The sequence below is a fragment of the Mesoplodon bidens genome, assembly GCF_964165515.1.
Source record: "Mesoplodon bidens genome assembly, chromosome: Y".
NCBI classification, from domain to species: domain Eukaryota; kingdom Metazoa; phylum Chordata; class Mammalia; order Artiodactyla; family Ziphiidae; genus Mesoplodon; species Mesoplodon bidens.
The window spans coordinates 6,142,635-6,159,693 of record NC_138180.1 but is presented as its reverse complement, the minus strand read 5'-3'; positions in this window follow the sequence as shown (position 1 = coordinate 6,159,693).

The following is a 17,059-nucleotide window of genomic DNA, read 5'->3' as shown; positions in this document are numbered from 1 at the left end:
GATTCCCTACATGTCACATTTCTTTGCAGACAAGACATTTGAAATACCCTTAACTTATTTCACATCCAATAAGTATTTGAAATAATGTGTATTTTTTAGAGAAATCATCTTATATAATTAGGCAGAAAATCTCACCTTCCATAGTTTTCTAAACAGCATAATTTCACTCTTCTCACTGCTTAATTTGTTGTATTAAACAACCTTTGAGTATTTAGCTTTATCAATGACATGTACTTTAAAAATGTTTTAGAGATCCTACCAGTCTTTGAAAACATCCTTGTTCCTTGTTTCTTTTCCAGGTTTATGTATATTTTCTGCCTAGCACCTGATTATTCCAACATCTGAGGGATGGCCTAGGGAATCTAATTCTGGTATTGATTGTTTTGGCTGATTGTCTCCCTTTTAGCTGACTTCTTCATTATTGTGTAAATTTAGATCATGAGCTCATGTTTAGCTATACAGCTGACCTTGTAAAAGACTTAGGTGTGAACGCTTGTAAGTTTCAGCAAAAAGTCGGCAAATATTTATTTGTGTCCCTCCAATGAGTTGCCCACAAGGACCCCGTTTTCTAGAAGTGTTGGTCCAATACTCCCTCTAGGTGTAGGGGAATTAGACAGGGCTGCTTTCGGCCCCCGATCTTGGGCAGGGGCAGTGGGCCGCCTGTGGCCCGCGCAGGTGCCTCTCTGCATGTGAACCTGGGAATCATCTCTCCTGAGAACTTCGGTCACCTGGCAGGAAGCTATGATGCCCAGACCTATGGTTAGCTGTGCAGCGAGGTATACTGCGCGGACAGGTTCCACACTCACTGCAACTAAGTGGGCGGCCTGTGTGGAAAAGTGAGAGTTTGGGCTGCTGTCCAGACAAAGAAGGCGCCCTAAGGCCTGGGCCTAAATGCTTGTGACACCCCACTAGGCCTGCCGGGCTCTGAGGGCCCTGCCCAGGGCCCGCTGCTCCCCTGCCATTTGTTCAGTCACAGCAGAGATGGCCACACCCACTCCCTCTGTGACGGCAGTGTTCCAGCCTCCCTCAGTCCCGCCCACTCTCCGCAGGTTACCATGGACTACAGATGCTGCATTCTGAGGCCAGGGCGTTCCGAGAATGCCAAGGGCAGACATGATGACCTTAAATGATTTCCTCTTGTGTCAGTTTTGGTAAACTGTAGGAGCTAGGAAATGGTCCACTTTACAGAAATGTTCAAATTTACTGGCATTTCATATATTCTCTGCTATAACATTGTCCTGATTCTTTCTATATATTCTTTAATTATGTTTGTGCTTTCCTTAATCAAAGTGTGTCTTTTAAATCTTTTCAAAGAATATTGTTTGGACTTACTACCTCACCTGAATTTTATACGTTTTCTGTGGTATTAAGTTCTGCTCATATCTATCTTTATCTTTATTCAATGTTCTCAGGGTTTATTGTTTTCATCTTCTGATGTCAATTAAAACACTTGGTTATTCATTTTCATCAATCTTTTTACTTATAAAGATTTGAACTTTTAAAGATTCCAGCTCACTTTTAAGTTTCTAAGGGTCAGGTCCTCTACATTGTGGCTGGCCTAAGGCTTAGTTCACCATATAGCAATGTATATATTGACATTTTCCCCTCGACTTTCTGTGGTTCCCTACATCTCACCTTTCTTTGCAGACAAGCCATTTGAAATACACTTAACTTATTTCACAGCCAATAAGTCTTTGAAATAATGTCTATTTTTTAGAGAAATCTTCTGACATAATTAGGCAGAAAATCTCACCTGCCATAGTTTTCAAAACAGCATAATTTCACTCTTCTCAATGCTTAATCTGTGGTATTAAACAACCTTTGAGTATTTAGGTTTATCAATGACATGTACTTTAAAAATGTATTAGAGATCCTACCAGCCTTTGAAAACCTCCTTGTTCCTTCTTTCAGTTCCAGTTTTATGTATATTTTCTGCCTTGCACTTGATTATTCCAACATCAGATGGATGGCCTAGGGAATCTCATTCTGGTATTGATTGTTTTTGCTGATTTTCTCCCTTTGTAGCTGATTTCTTCAATATTGTGTAAATTTAGATCATGAGCTCATGTTTAGCTAAACAGCTGACCTTGTAAGAGGCTTAGGTGTGAACGCTGGTACGCTTCAGCAGAAAGTCGGCAAAGATTTATTTGTGTCCCTCCAATGAGTTGCCCGCAAGGACCCCGTTTTCTACAAGTGTTGGTCCAATACTCCTTCGAGAGGCAGTGGACTCAGACATGGCTGCTTTTCAGCCTTCGATCTGGGGCAGGGCCAGTGGGCGGCCTGTGGCCCAGGCAGGAGCCTCTCCGCATGTGTCCCAGGGACCCATTTGCCTGCGAACTTCGTTCACCAGGCAGGAAGCTACGATGCCCTGACCTATGGTTAGCTGTGCAGCGAGGTGTACTGCGTGGACAGGTTCCAAACACACTTCAAATAAGAGGGTGGCCTGAGTGGAAAGGTGAGAGTTTGTGCAGCTGTGCAGACAAAGAAGGCGCCCTTTGGCCTGGGCCTAAATGCTTGTGACACCCCACTGGGTCTGCCGGGCTCTGAGGGCCCTGCCCTGGGCCCCGTGCTCCCCTGGCCTTTGTTCAGTTACAGCAGAGATGGCCACACCCACTCCCTCAGTGATGGCAGGCTTCCAAACTCCCTCAGCCACGTCCCCTCTCCGCAGGTTACCATGGACTACAGATGCTGCATTCTGAGGCCAGGGCGTTCCGAGAATGCCAAGGTCAGACATGATGACCTTAAATGATTTCCTCTTGAGTCAGTTTTCGTAAACTGTAGCAGCTAGGAAATGGTCCGCTTTACAGAAATGTTCAAGTTTACTGGCAATTCATATATTCTCCGCTATAACATTGTCCTGAATCTTTCTGTATATTATTTACTTTTTTTTGTTTTCCTAAATCAAAGTGTGTCTTTTAAATCTTTTCAAAGAATATTCTTTGGACTTACTAAATCACCTTAATTTTATACGTTTTCTGTTGTATTAAGTTCTTCTCATAACTTTATTTATCTTTTTTCTATGTTCTCAGGGTTTATTGTTTTGATTTTCTGATGTCAAGTAAAACACTTGGTTATTATTTTTAATAAATGTTTTTTACTTATAAAGATTTGAACTTTTAAAGATTCCAGCTTACTTGTACGTTTCTAAGGGTCCATTCCTCTACACTGTTGCCGGCCTAAGGCTTAGTTCACCATATAGCAATGTATATATTGACATATTATCCCCTCGGCTTTCTGTGATTCCCTACATCTCACATTTCTTTGCAGACAAGACATTTGAAATACCCTTAACTTATTTCACAGCCAATAAGTCTTTGAAATAATGTGTATTTTTTAGAGAAATCATCTTATATAATTAGGCAGAAAATCTCACCTTCCATAGTTTTCTAAACAGCATAATTTCACTCTTCTCACTGCTTAATTTGTTGTATTAAACAACCTTTGAGTATTTAGCTTTATCAATGACATGTACTTTAAAAATATTTTAGAGATCCTACCAGTCTTTGAAAACATCCTTGTTCCTTGTTTCTTTTCCAGGTTTATGTATATTTTCTGCCTAGCACCTGATTATTCCAACATCTGAGGGATGGCCTAGGGAATCTAATTCTGGTATTGATTGTTTTGGCTGATTGTCTCACTTTTAGCTGACTTCTTCATTATTGTGTAAATTTAGATCATGAGCTCATGTTTAGCTAAACAGCTGACCTTGTAAAAGGCTTAGGTGTGAACGCTTGTAAGTTTCAGCAAAATGTCGGCAAAGATTTATTTGTGTCCCTCCAATGAGTTGCCCACAAGGACCCCGTTTTCTAGAATTGTTGGTCCAATACTCCCTCTAGGGGTAGGGGAATTAGACAGGGCTGCTTTCGGCCCCCGATCTTGGGCAGGGGCAGTGGGCCGCCTGTGGCCCGGGCAGGTGCCTCTCTGCATGTGAACCTGGGAATCATCTCTCCTGCGAACTTCGATCACCTGGCAGGAAGCTATGATGCCCAGACCTATGGTTAGCTGTGCAGCGAGGTATACTGCGCGGACAGGTTCCACACTCACTGCAACTAAGTGGGCGGCCTGTGTGGAAAAGTGAGAGTTTGGGGTGCTGTCCAGACAAAGAAGGCGCCCTAAGGCCTGGGCCTAAATGCTTGTGACACCCCACTAGGCCTGCCGGGCTCTGAGGGCCCTGCCCAGGGCCCGCTGCTCCCCTGCCCTTTGTTCAGTCACAGCAGAGATGGCCACACCCACTCCCTCTGTGAGGGCTGTGTCCAGCCTCCCTCAGTCCCGCCCACTCTCCGCAGGTTACCATGGACTACAGATGCTGCATTCTGAGGCCAGGGCGTTCCGAGAATGTCAAGGGCAGACATGATGACCTTAAATGATTTCCTCTTGTGTCAGTTTTGGTAAACTGTAGGAGCTAGGAAATGGACCACTTTACAGAAATGTTCAAATTTACTGGCATTTCATATATTCTCTGCTATAACATTGTCCTGATTCTTTGTATATATTCTTTAATTATGTTTGTGCTTTCCTTAATCAAAGTGTGTCTTTTAAATCTTTTCAAAGAATATTCTTTGGACTTACTACCTCACCTGAATTTTATACGTTTTCTGTGGTATTAAGTTCTGCTCATATCTATCTTTATCTTTATTCTATGTTCTCAGGGTATATTGTTTTGATCTTCTGATGTCAATTAAAACACTTGGTTATTCATTTTCATCAATCTTTTTACTTATAAAGATTTGAACTTTTAAAGATTCCAGCTCACTTTTAAGTTTCTAAGGGTCAGGTCCTCTACATTGTGGCTGGCCTAAGGCTTAGTTCACCATATAGCAATGTATATATTGACATTTTCCCCTCGACTTTCTGTGGTTCCCTACATCTCACCTTTCTTTGCAGACAAGCCATTTGAAATACACTTAACTTATTTCACAGCCAATAAGTCTTTGAAATAATGTCTATTTTTTAGAGAAATCTTCTGACATAATTAGGCAGAAAATCTCACCTGCCATAGTTTTCAAAACAGCATAATTTCACTCTTCTCAATGCTTAATCTGTGGTATTAAACAACCTTTGAGTATTTAGGTTTATCAACGAAATGTACTTTAAAAATGTTTTAGAGATCCTACCAGCCTTTGAAAACCTCCTTGTTCCTTGTTTCAGTTCCAGTTTTATGTATATTTTCTGCCTTGCACCTGATTACTCCAACATCAGATGGATGGCCTAGGGAATCTCATTCTAGTATTGATTGTTTTTGCTGATTATCTCCCTTTGTAGCTGATTTCTTCAATATTGTGTAAATTTAGATCATGAGCTCATGTTTAGCTAAACAGCTGACCTTGTGAGAGGCTTAGGTGTGAACGCTGGTACGCTTCAGCAGAAAGTCGGCAAAGATTTATTTGTGTCCCTCCAATGAGTTGCCCGCAAGGACCCCGTTTTCTACAAGTGTTGGTCCAATACTCCTTCGAGAGGCAGTGGACTCAGACATGGCTGATTTTCAGCCTTCGATCTGGGGCAGGGCCAGTGGGCGGCCTGTGGCCCCGGCAGGAGCCTCTCCGCATGTGTCCCAGGACCCATTTGCCTGCGAACTTCAGTCACCTGGCAGGAAGCTACGATGCCTTGACCTATGGTTAGCTGTGCAGCGAGGTGTACTGCGCGGACAGGTACCCAACACACTTCAAATAAGAGGGCGGCCTGTGTGGAAAGGTGAGAGTTTGGGCAGCTGTGCAGACAAAGAAAGCGCCCTTTGGCCTGGGCCTAAATGCTTGTGACACCCCACTGGGTCTGCCGGGCTCTGAGGGCCCTGCCCTGGGCCCCCTGTACCCCTGCCCTTTGTTCAGTCACAGCAGAGATGGCCACACCCACTCACTCAGTGAGGGCAGTCTTCCAACCTCCCTCAGCCACGCCCCCTCTCCGCAGGTTACCATGGACTAAAAATGCTGCATTCTGAGGCCAGGGCATTCCGAGTATGCCAAGGGCAGACATGATGACCTTAAATGATTTCCTCTTGTGTCAGTTTTGGTAAACTTTAGGAGCTAGGAAATGGTCCACTTTACAGAAATATTCAAATTTACTGGCAATTCATATATTCTCCGCTATAACATTGTCCTGATTCTTTCTGTATATTATTTACTTTTTTTTGTTTTCCTAAATCAAAGTGTGTCTTTTAAATCTTTTCAAAGAATATTCTTTGGACTTACTAAATTACCTAAATTTTATACGTTTTCTGTTGTATTAATTTCTGCTCATATCTTTATTTATCTTTTTTCTATGTTCTCAGGGTTTATTGTTTTGATTTTCTGATGTCAAGTAAAACACTTGGTTATTATTTTTAATAAATCTTTTTACTTATAACGATTTGAACTTTTAAAGATTCCAGCTTACTTGTACGTTTCTAAGGGTCCATTCCTCTACACTGTTGCCGGCCTAAGGCTTAGTTCACCATATAGCAAACTATATATTGACATATTATCCCCTCGGCTTTCTGTGATTCCCTACATCTCACATTTCTTTGCAGACAATACATTTGTAATACCCTTAACTTATTTCACAGCCAATAAGTCTTTGAAATAATGTGTATTTTTTAGAGAAATCATCTTATATAATTAGGCAGAAAATCTCACCTTCCATAGTTTTCTAAACAACATAATTTCACTATTCTCACTGCTTAATTTGTTGTAATAAACAACCTTTGAGTATTTAGATTTATCAATGACATGTACTTTAAAAATGTTTTAGAGACCCTCCCTGTCATTGAAAACATCCTTGTTCCTTGTTTCTTTTCCAGGTTTATGTATATTTTCTGCCTAGCACCTGATTATTCCAACATCTGACGGATGGCCTAGGGAATCTAATTCTGGTATTGATTGTTTTTGCTGATTGTCTCCCTTTGTAGCTGATTTCTTCATTATTGTGTAAATTTAGGTCATGAGCTCATGTTTAGCTAAACAGCTGACCTTGTAAAAGACTTAGGTGTGAACGCTCGTAAGTTTCAGCAAAAAGTCGGCAAAGATTTATTTGTGTCCCTCCAAGGAGTTGCCCACAAGGACCCCGTTTTCTAGAAGTGTTGGTCCAATACTCCCTCTAGGGGTAGGGGACTTAGACAGGGCTGCTTTCGGCCCCCGATCTTGGGCAGGGGCAGTGGGCGGCGTGTGGCCCGGGCAGGAGCCTCTCTGCGTGTGAACCTGGGAATCATCTCTCCTGCGAACTTCGGTCACCTGGCAGGAAGCTACGATGCCCAGACCTATGGTTAGCTGTGCAGCGAGGTATACTGCGTGGACAGGTTCCACACACACTTCAAATAATTGGGTGGCCTCAGTGGAAAAGTGAGAGTTTGGCCAGCTGTGCAGACAAAGAAGGCGCCCTATGGCCTGGGCCTAAATGCTTGTGACACCCCACTGGGCCTGCCTTGCTCTGAGGGCCCTGCCATGGGCCCCCTGCTCCCCAGGCCTTTGTTCAGTCACAGCAGAGATGGCCACACACACTCCCTCAGTGAGGGCAGTGTTCCAGCCTCCCTCAGCCCCGCCCACTCTCCACAGGTTACCATGGACTACAGATGCTGCATTCTGAGGCCAGGGCGTACCGAGAATGCCAAGGAGAGACATGATGACCTTAAATGATTTCCTCTTGTGTCAGTTTTGGTAAAGTGTAGGAGCTAGGAAATGGTCCACTTTACAGAAATGTTCAAATTTACTGGCATTTCATATATTCTCTGCTATAACATTGTCCTGATTCTTTCTATATATTCTTTAATTATGTTTGTGCTTTCCTTAATCAAAGTGTGTCTTTTAAATCTTTTCAAAGAAATTTATTTGGACTTACTAAATCACCTGAATTTTATACGTTTTCTGTTGTATTAAGTTCTGCTCATATCTTTATTTATCTTTTTTCTATGTTCTCAGGGTTTATTGTTTTGATTTTCTGATGTCAAGTAAAACACTTGGTTATTCATTTTCATCAATCTTTTTACTTATAAAAATTTGAACTTTTAAAGATTCCAGCTTCCTTGTACGTTTCTAAGGGTCCATTCCTCTACACTGTTGCGGGCCTAAGGCTTAGATCAACAAATAGCTATGTATATTTTGACATATTATCCCCTCGGCTTTCTGTGATTCCCTACATCTCACCTTTCTTTGCAGACAAGCCATTTGAAATACCCTTAAATTATTTCACAGCCAATAAGTCTTTGAAATAATGTGTATTTTTTAAAGAAATCATCTTATATAATTAGGCAGAAAATCTCACGTTCCATAGTTTTCTAAACAGCATAACTTCACTCTTCTCACAGCTTAATTTGCTGTATTAAACAACCTTTCTGTATTTACCTTTATCAATGACATGTACTTTAAAAATGTTTTAGAGACGCTACCAGTCTTTGAAAACATCCTTGTTCCTTGTTTCTTTTCCAGATTTATGTATATTTTCTGCCTAGCACCTGATTATTCCAACATCTGACGGATGGCCTGGGGAATCTAATTCTGGTATTGATTGTTTTTGCTGATTGTCTCCCTTTGTAGCTGATTTCTTCATTATTGTGTAAATTTAGGTCATGAGCTCATGTTTAGCTAAACAGCTGACCTTGTAAAAGGCTTAGGTGTGAACGCTCGTAAGTTTCAGCAAAAAGTCGGCAAAGATTTATTTGTGTCCCTCCAATGAGTTGCCCACAAGGAACCCGTTTTCTAGAAGTGTTGGTCCAATACTCCCTCTAGGGGTAGGGGACTTAGACAGGGCTGCATTCGGCCCCCGATCTTGGGCAGGGTCAGTGGGCGGCGTGTGGCCTGGGCAGGAGACTCTCTGCGTGTGAACCTGGGAATCATCTCTCCTGCGAACTTCGGTCACCTGGCAGGAAGCTACGATACCCAGACCTATGGTTAGCTGTGCATCGAGGTATACTACGTGGACAGGTTCCACACACACTTCAAATAAGTGGGTGGCCTGAGTGGAAAAGTGAGAGATTGGCCAGCTGTGCAGACAAAGAAGGCGCCCTATGGCCTGGGCCTAAATGCTTGTGACACTCCACTGGGCCTGCCTTGCTCTGAGGGCCCTGCCCTGGGCCCCATGCTCCCCTGCCTTTTGTTCAGTCACAGCAGAGATGGCCACACCCACTCCCTCAGTGAGGGCAGTGTTCCAGCCTCCCTCAGCCCCGCCCACTCTCCACAGGTTACCATGGACTACAGATGCTGCATTCTGAGGCCAGGGCGTTCCGAGAATGCCACGGGCACACATGATGACCTTAAATGATTTCCTCTTGTGTCAGTTTTGGGAAACTGTAGGAGCTAGGAAATGGTCCACTTTACAGAAATATTCAAATTTACTGGCATTTCATATATTCTCTGCTATAACATTGTCCTGATTCTTTCTGTATATTCTTTACTTTTTTTGTTTTCCATAATCAAAGTGTGTCTTTTAAATCTTTTCAAAGAATATTCTTTGGACTTACTACCTCACCTGAATTTTATACGTTTTCTGTGGTATTAAGTTCTGCTCATATCTTTATTTATCTTTTTTCTATGTTCTCAGGGTTTATTGTTTTGATCTTCTGATGTCAATTAAAACATTTGGTTATTCATTTTCATCAATCTTTTTACTTATAAAGATTTGAACTTTTAAAGATTCCAGCTCACTTTCAAGTTTCTAAGGGTCAGGTACCATACATTGTGGCTGGCCTAAGGCTTAGTTCACCATATAGCAATGTATATATTGACATTTTCCCCTCGACTTTCTGTGATTCCCTACATCTCACCTTTCTTTGCAGACAAGCCATTTGAAATACACTTAACTTATTTTACAGCCAATAAGTCTTTGAAATAATGTCTATTTTTTAGAGAAATCTTCTTATATAATTAGGCAGAAAATCTCACCTGCCATAGTTTTCAAAACAGCATAATTTCACTCTTCTCAATGCTTAATCTGTGGTATTAAACAACCTTTGAGTATTTAGGTTTATCAACGACATGTACTTTAAAAATGTTTTAGAGATCCTACCAGCCTTTGAAAACCTCCTTGTTCCTTGTTTCAGTTCCAGTTTTATGTATATTTTCTGCCTTGCACCTGATTATTCCAACATCAGATGGATGGCCTAGGGAATCTCATTCTGGTATTGATTGTTTTTGCTGATTGTCTCCCTTTGTAGCTGATTTCTTCAATATTGTGTAAATTTAGATCATGCGCTCATGTTTAGCTAAACAGCTGACCTTGTAAGAGGCTTAGGTGTGAACGCTGGTAAGCTTCAGCAGAAAGTCGGCAAAGATTTATTTGTGTCCCTCCAATGAGTTGCCCGCAAGAACCCCGATTTCTACAAGTGTTGCTCCAATACTCCTTCGAGAGGCAGTGGACTCAGACATGGCTGCTTTTCAGGCTTCGATCTGGGGCAGGGCCAGTGGGCGGCCTGTGGCCCGGGCAGAAGCCTCTCCGCATGTGTCCCAGGGTCCCGTTTGCCTGCGAACTTCAGTCACCTGGCAAGAAGCTACGATGCCTTGACCTATGGTTAGCTGTGCAGCGAGGTGTACTGCGCGGACAGGTACCCAACACTCTTCAAATAAGAGGGCGGCCTGAGTGGAAAGGTGAGAGTTTGGGCAGCTGTGCAGACAAAGAAGGCGCCCTTTGGCCTGAGCCTAAATGCTTGTGACACCCCACTGGGTCTGCCGGGCTCTGAGGGCACTGCCCTGGGCCCCCTGCTCCCCTGCCCTTTGTTCAGTAACAGCAGAGATGGCCACACCCACTCCCTCAATGAGGGCAGTCTTCCAACGTCCCTCAGCCACGCCCCCTCTCCGCAGGTTACCATGGACTACAGATGCTGCATTCTGAGGCCAGGGCGTTCCGAGAATGCCAAGGGCAGATATGATGACGTTAAATGATTTCCTCTTGTGTCAGTTTTCGTAAACTGTAGGAGCTAGGAAATGGTCCACTTTACAGAAATGTTCAAATTTACTGGCAATTCATATATTCTCCGCTATAACATTATCCTGATTCTTTCTGTATATTATTTACTTTTTTTTGTTTTCCAAATCAAAGTGTGTCTTTTAAATCTTTTCAAAGAATATTCTTTGGACTTACTAAATCACCTAAATTTTATACGTTTTCTGTTGTATTAAGTTCTGCTCATATCTTTATTTATCTTTTTTCTATGTTTTCAGGGTTTATAGCTTTGATTTTCTGATGTCAAGTAAAACACTTGGTTTTATATTTAATAAATCTTTTTACTTATAAAGATTTGAACTTTTAAAGATTCCAGCTTCCTTGTACTTTCCTAAGGGTCCATTCCTCTACACTGTTGCCGGCCTAAGGCTTAGTTCACCATATAGCAATGTATATATTGACATATTATCCCCTCGGCTTTCTGTGATTCCCTACATCTCACCTTTCTTTGCAGACAAGACATTTGAAATACCCTTAACTTATTTCACAGCCAATAAGTCTTTGAAATAATGTGTATTTTTTAGAGAAATCATCTTATATAATTAGGCAGAAAATCTCACCTTCCATAGTTTTCTAAACAGCATAATTTCACTCTTCTCACTGCTTAATTTGTTGTATTAAACAACCTTTGAGTATTTAGCTTTATCAATGACATGTACTTTAAAAATGTTTTAGAGATCCTACCAGTCTTTGAAAACATCCTTGTTCCTTGTTTCTTTTACAGGTTTATGTATATTTTCTGCCTAGCACCAGATTATTCCAACATCTGACGGATGGCCTAGGGAATCTAATTCTGGTATTGATTGTTTTTGCTGATTGTCTCCCTTTGTAGCTGATTTCTTCATTATTGTGTAAATTTAGATCATGAGCTCATGTTTAGTTAAACAGTTGACCTTGTAAAAAGCTTAGGTGTGAACGATCGTAAGTTTTAGCAAAAAGTCGGCAAAGATTTATTTGTGTCCCTCCAATGAGTTGCCCACAAGGACCCCGTTTTCTAGAAATGTTGGTCCAATACTCCCTCTAGGTGTAGGGGAATTAGACAGGGCTGCTTTCGGCCCCCGATCTTGGGCAGGGGCAGTGGGCCGCCTGTGGCCCGGGCAGGAGCCTCTCTGCAAGTGAACCTGGGAATCATCTCTCCTGCGAACTTCGGTCACCTGGCAGGAAGCTATGATGCCCAGACCTATGGTTAGCTGTGCAGCGAGGTATACTGCGCGGACAGGTTCCACACTCACTGCAACTAATTGGGCGGCCTGAGTGGAAAAGTGTGAGTTTGGGCAGCTGTGCAGACAAAGAAGGCGCCCTAAGGCCTGGGCCTAAATGCTTGTGACACCCCACTAGGCCTGCCGAGCTCTGAGGGCCCTGCCCAGGGCCCGCATTCTCCCCTGCCCTTTGTTCAGTCACAGCAGAGATGGCCACACCCACTCCCTCTGTGAGGGCAGTGTTCCAGCCTCCCTCAGTCCCGCCCACTCTCCGCAGGTTACCATGGACTACAGATGCTGCATTCTGAGGCCAGGGCGTTCCGAGAATGCCAAGGGCAGACATGATGACCTTAAATGATTTCCTCTTGTGTCAGTTTTGGTAAACTGTAGGAGCTAGGAAATGGTCCACTTTACAGAAATGTTCAAATTTACTGGCATTTCATATATTCTCTGCTATAACATTGTCCTGATTCTTTCTATATATTCTTAATTATGTTTGTGCTTTCCTTAATCAAAGTGTGTCTTTTAAATCTTTTCAAAGAATATTCTTTGGACTTACTAACTCACCTGAATTTTACACGTTTTCTGTGGTATTAAGTTCTGCTCATATCTATCTTTATCTTTTTTCTATGTTCTCAGGGTTTATTGTTTTGATTTTCTGATGTCAAGTAAAACACTTGGTTATTATTTTTAATAAATCGTTTTACTTATAAAGATTTGAACTTTTAAAGATTCCAGCTTCCTTGTACGTTTCTAAGGGTCCATTCCTCTACACTGTTGCCGGCCTAAGGCTTAGTTCACCATATAGCAATGTATATATTGACATATTATCCCCTCGGCTTTCTGTGATTCCCTACATCTCACCTTTCTTTGCAGACAAGACATTTGAAATACCCTTAACTTATTTCACAGCCAATAAGTCTTTGAAATAATGTTTATTTTTTAGAGAAATCATCTTATATAATTAGGCAGAAAATCTCACCTTCCATAGTTTTCTAAACAGCATAATTTCACTCTTCTCACTGCTTAATTTGTTGTATTAAACAACCTTTGAGTATTTAGCTTTATCAATGACATGTACTTTAAAAATGTTTTAGAGATCCTACCAGTCTTTGAAAACATCCTTGTTCCTTATTTCTTTTCCAGGTTTATGTATATTTTCTGCCTAGCACCTGATTATTCCAACATCTCAAGGATGGCCTAGGGAATCTAATTCTGGTATTGATTGTTTTTGCTGATTGTCTCCCTTTGTAGCTGATTTCTTCATTATTGTGTAAATTTAGGTCATGAGCTCATGTTTAGCTAAACAGCTGACCTTGTAAAGGCTTATGTGTGAACGCTCGTAAGTTTCAGCAAAAATTCGGCAAAGATTTATTTGTGTCCCTCCAATGAGTTGCCCACAAGGACCCCGTTTACTAGAAGTGTTGGTCCAATACTCCCTCTAGGGGTAGGGGACTTAGACAGGGCTGCTTTCGGCCCCCGATCTTGGGCAGGGGCAGTGGGCGGCGTGTGGCCCGGGCAGGAGCCTCTCTGCGTGTGAACCTGGGAATCATCTCTCCTGCGAACTTCGGTCACCTGGCAGGAAGCTACGATGCCCAGACCTATGGTTAGCTGTGCAGCGAGGTATACTGCGTGGACAGGTTCCACACACACTTCAAATAATTGGGTGGCCTCAGTGGAAAAGTGAGAGTTTGGCCAGCTGTGCAGACAAAGAAGGCGCCCTATGGCCTGGGCCTAAATGCTTGTGACACCCCACTGGGCCTGCCTTGCTCTGAGGGCCCTGCCATGGGCCCCCTGCTCCCCAGGCCTTTGTTCAGTCACAGCAGAGATGGCCACACACACTCCCTCAGTGAGGGCAGTGTTCCAGCCTCCCTCAGCCCCGCCCACTCTCCACAGGTTACCATGGACTACAGATGCTGCATTCTGAGGCCAGGGCGTTCCGAGAATGCCAAGGAGAGACATGATGACCTTAAATGATTTCCTCTTGTGTCAGTTTTGGTAAAGTGTAGGAGCTAGGAAATGGTCCACTTTACAGAAATGTTCAAATTTACTGGCATTTCATATATTCTCTGCTATAACATTGTCCTGATTCTTTCTATATATTCTTTAATTATGTTTGTGCTTTCCTTAATCAAAGTGTGTCTTTTAAATCTTTTCAAAGAAATTTATTTGGACTTACTAAATCACCTGAATTTTATACGTTTTCTGTTGTATTAAGTTCTGCTCATATCTTTATTTATCTTTTTTCTATGTTCTCAGGGTTTATTGTTTTGATTTTCTGATGTCAAGTAAAACACTTGGTTATTCATTTTCATCAATCTTTTTACTTATAAAAATTTGAACTTTTAAAGATTCCAGCTTCCTTGTACGTTTCTAAGGGTCCATTCCTCTACACTGTTGCGGGCCTAAGGCTTAGATCAACAAATAGCTATGTATATTTTGACATATTATCCCCTCGGCTTTCTGTGATTCCCTACATCTCACCTTTCTTTGCAGACAAGCCATTTGAAATACCCTTAAATTATTTCACAGCCAATAAGTCTTTGAAATAATGTGTATTTTTTAAAGAAATCATCTTATATAATTAGGCAGAAAATCTCACGTTCCATAGTTTTCTAAACAGCATAACTTCACTCTTCTCACAGCTTAATTTGCTGTATTAAACAACCTTTCTGTATTTACCTTTATCAATGACATGTACTTTAAAAATGTTTTAGAGACGCTACCAGTCTTTGAAAACATCCTTGTTCCTTGTTTCTTTTCCAGATTTATGTATATTTTCTGCCTAGCACCTGATTATTCCAACATCTGACGGATGGCCTGGGGAATCTAATTCTGGTATTGATTGTTTTTGCTGATTGTCTCCCTTTGTAGCTGATTTCTTCATTATTGTGTAAATTTAGGTCATGAGCTCATGTTTAGCTAAACAGCTGACCTTGTAAAAGGCTTAGGTGTGAACGCTCGTAAGTTTCAGCAAAAAGTCGGCAAAGATTTATTTGTGTCCCTCCAATGAGTTGCCCACAAGGAACCCGTTTTCTAGAAGTGTTGGTCCAATACTCCCTCTAGGGGTAGGGGACTTAGACAGGGCTGCATTCGGCCCCCGATCTTGGGCAGGGTCAGTGGGCGGCGTGTGGCCTGGGCAGGAGACTCTCTGCGTGTGAACCTGGGAATCATCTCTCCTGCGAACTTCGGTCACCTGGCAGGAAGCTACGATACCCAGACCTATGGTTAGCTGTGCATCGAGGTATACTACGTGGACAGGTTCCACACACACTTCAAATAAGTGGGTGGCCTGAGTGGAAAAGTGAGAGATTGGCCAGCTGTGCAGACAAAGAAGGCGCCCTATGGCCTGGGCCTAAATGCTTGTGACACTCCACTGGGCCTGCCTTGCTCTGAGGGCCCTGCCCTGGGCCCCATGCTCCCCTGCCTTTTGTTCAGTCACAGCAGAGATGGCCACACCCACTCCCTCAGTGAGGGCAGTGTTCCAGCCTCCCTCAGCCCCGCCCACTCTCCACAGGTTACCATGGACTACAGATGCTGCATTCTGAGGCCAGGGCGTTCCGAGAATGCCACGGGCACACATGATGACCTTAAATGATTTCCTCTTGTGTCAGTTTTGGGAAACTGTAGGAGCTAGGAAATGGTCCACTTTACAGAAATATTCAAATTTACTGGCATTTCATATATTCTCTGCTATAACATTGTCCTGATTCTTTCTGTATATTCTTTACTTTTTTTGTTTTCCATAATCAAAGTGTGTCTTTTAAATCTTTTCAAAGAATATTCTTTGGACTTACTACCTCACCTGAATTTTATACGTTTTCTGTGGTATTAAGTTCTGCTCATATCTTTATTTATCTTTTTTCTATGTTCTCAGGGTTTATTGTTTTGATCTTCTGATGTCAATTAAAACATTTGGTTATTCATTTTCATCAATCTTTTTACTTATAAAGATTTGAACTTTTAAAGATTCCAGCTCACTTTCAAGTTTCTAAGGGTCAGGTACCATACATTGTGGCTGGCCTAAGGCTTAGTTCACCATATAGCAATGTATATATTGACATTTTCCCCTCGACTTTCTGTGATTCCCTACATCTCACCTTTCTTTGCAGACAAGCCATTTGAAATACACTTAACTTATTTTACAGCCAATAAGTCTTTGAAATAATGTCTATTTTTTAGAGAAATCTTCTTATATAATTAGGCAGAAAATCTCACCTGCCATAGTTTTCAAAACAGCATAATTTCACTCTTCTCAATGCTTAATCTGTGGTATTAAACAACCTTTGAGTATTTAGGTTTATCAACGACATGTACTTTAAAAATGTTTTAGAGATCCTACCAGCCTTTGAAAACCTCCTTGTTCCTTGTTTCAGTTCCAGTTTTATGTATATTTTCTGCCTTGCACCTGATTATTCCAACATCAGATGGATGGCCTAGGGAATCTCATTCTGGTATTGATTGTTTTTGCTGATTGTCTCCCTTTGTAGCTGATTTCTTCAATATTGTGTAAATTTAGATCATGCGCTCATGTTTAGCTAAACAGCTGACCTTGTAAGAGGCTTAGGTGTGAACGCTGGTAAGCTTCAGCAGAAAGTCGGCAAAGATTTATTTGTGTCCCTCCAATGAGTTGCCCGCAAGAACCCCGATTTCTACAAGTGTTGCTCCAATACTCCTTCGAGAGGCAGTGGACTCAGACATGGCTGCTTTTCAGGCTTCGATCTGGGGCAGGGCCAGTGGGCGGCCTGTGGCCCGGGCAGAAGCCTCTCCGCATGTGTCCCTGGGACCCGTTTGCCTGCGAACTTCAGTCACCTGGCAAGAAGCTACGATGCCTTGACCTATGGTTAGCTGTGCAGCGAGGTGTACTGCGCGGACAGGTACCCAACACTCTTCAAATAAGAGGGCGGCCTGAGTGGAAAGGTGAGAGTTTGGGCAGCTGTGCAGACAAAGAAGGCGCC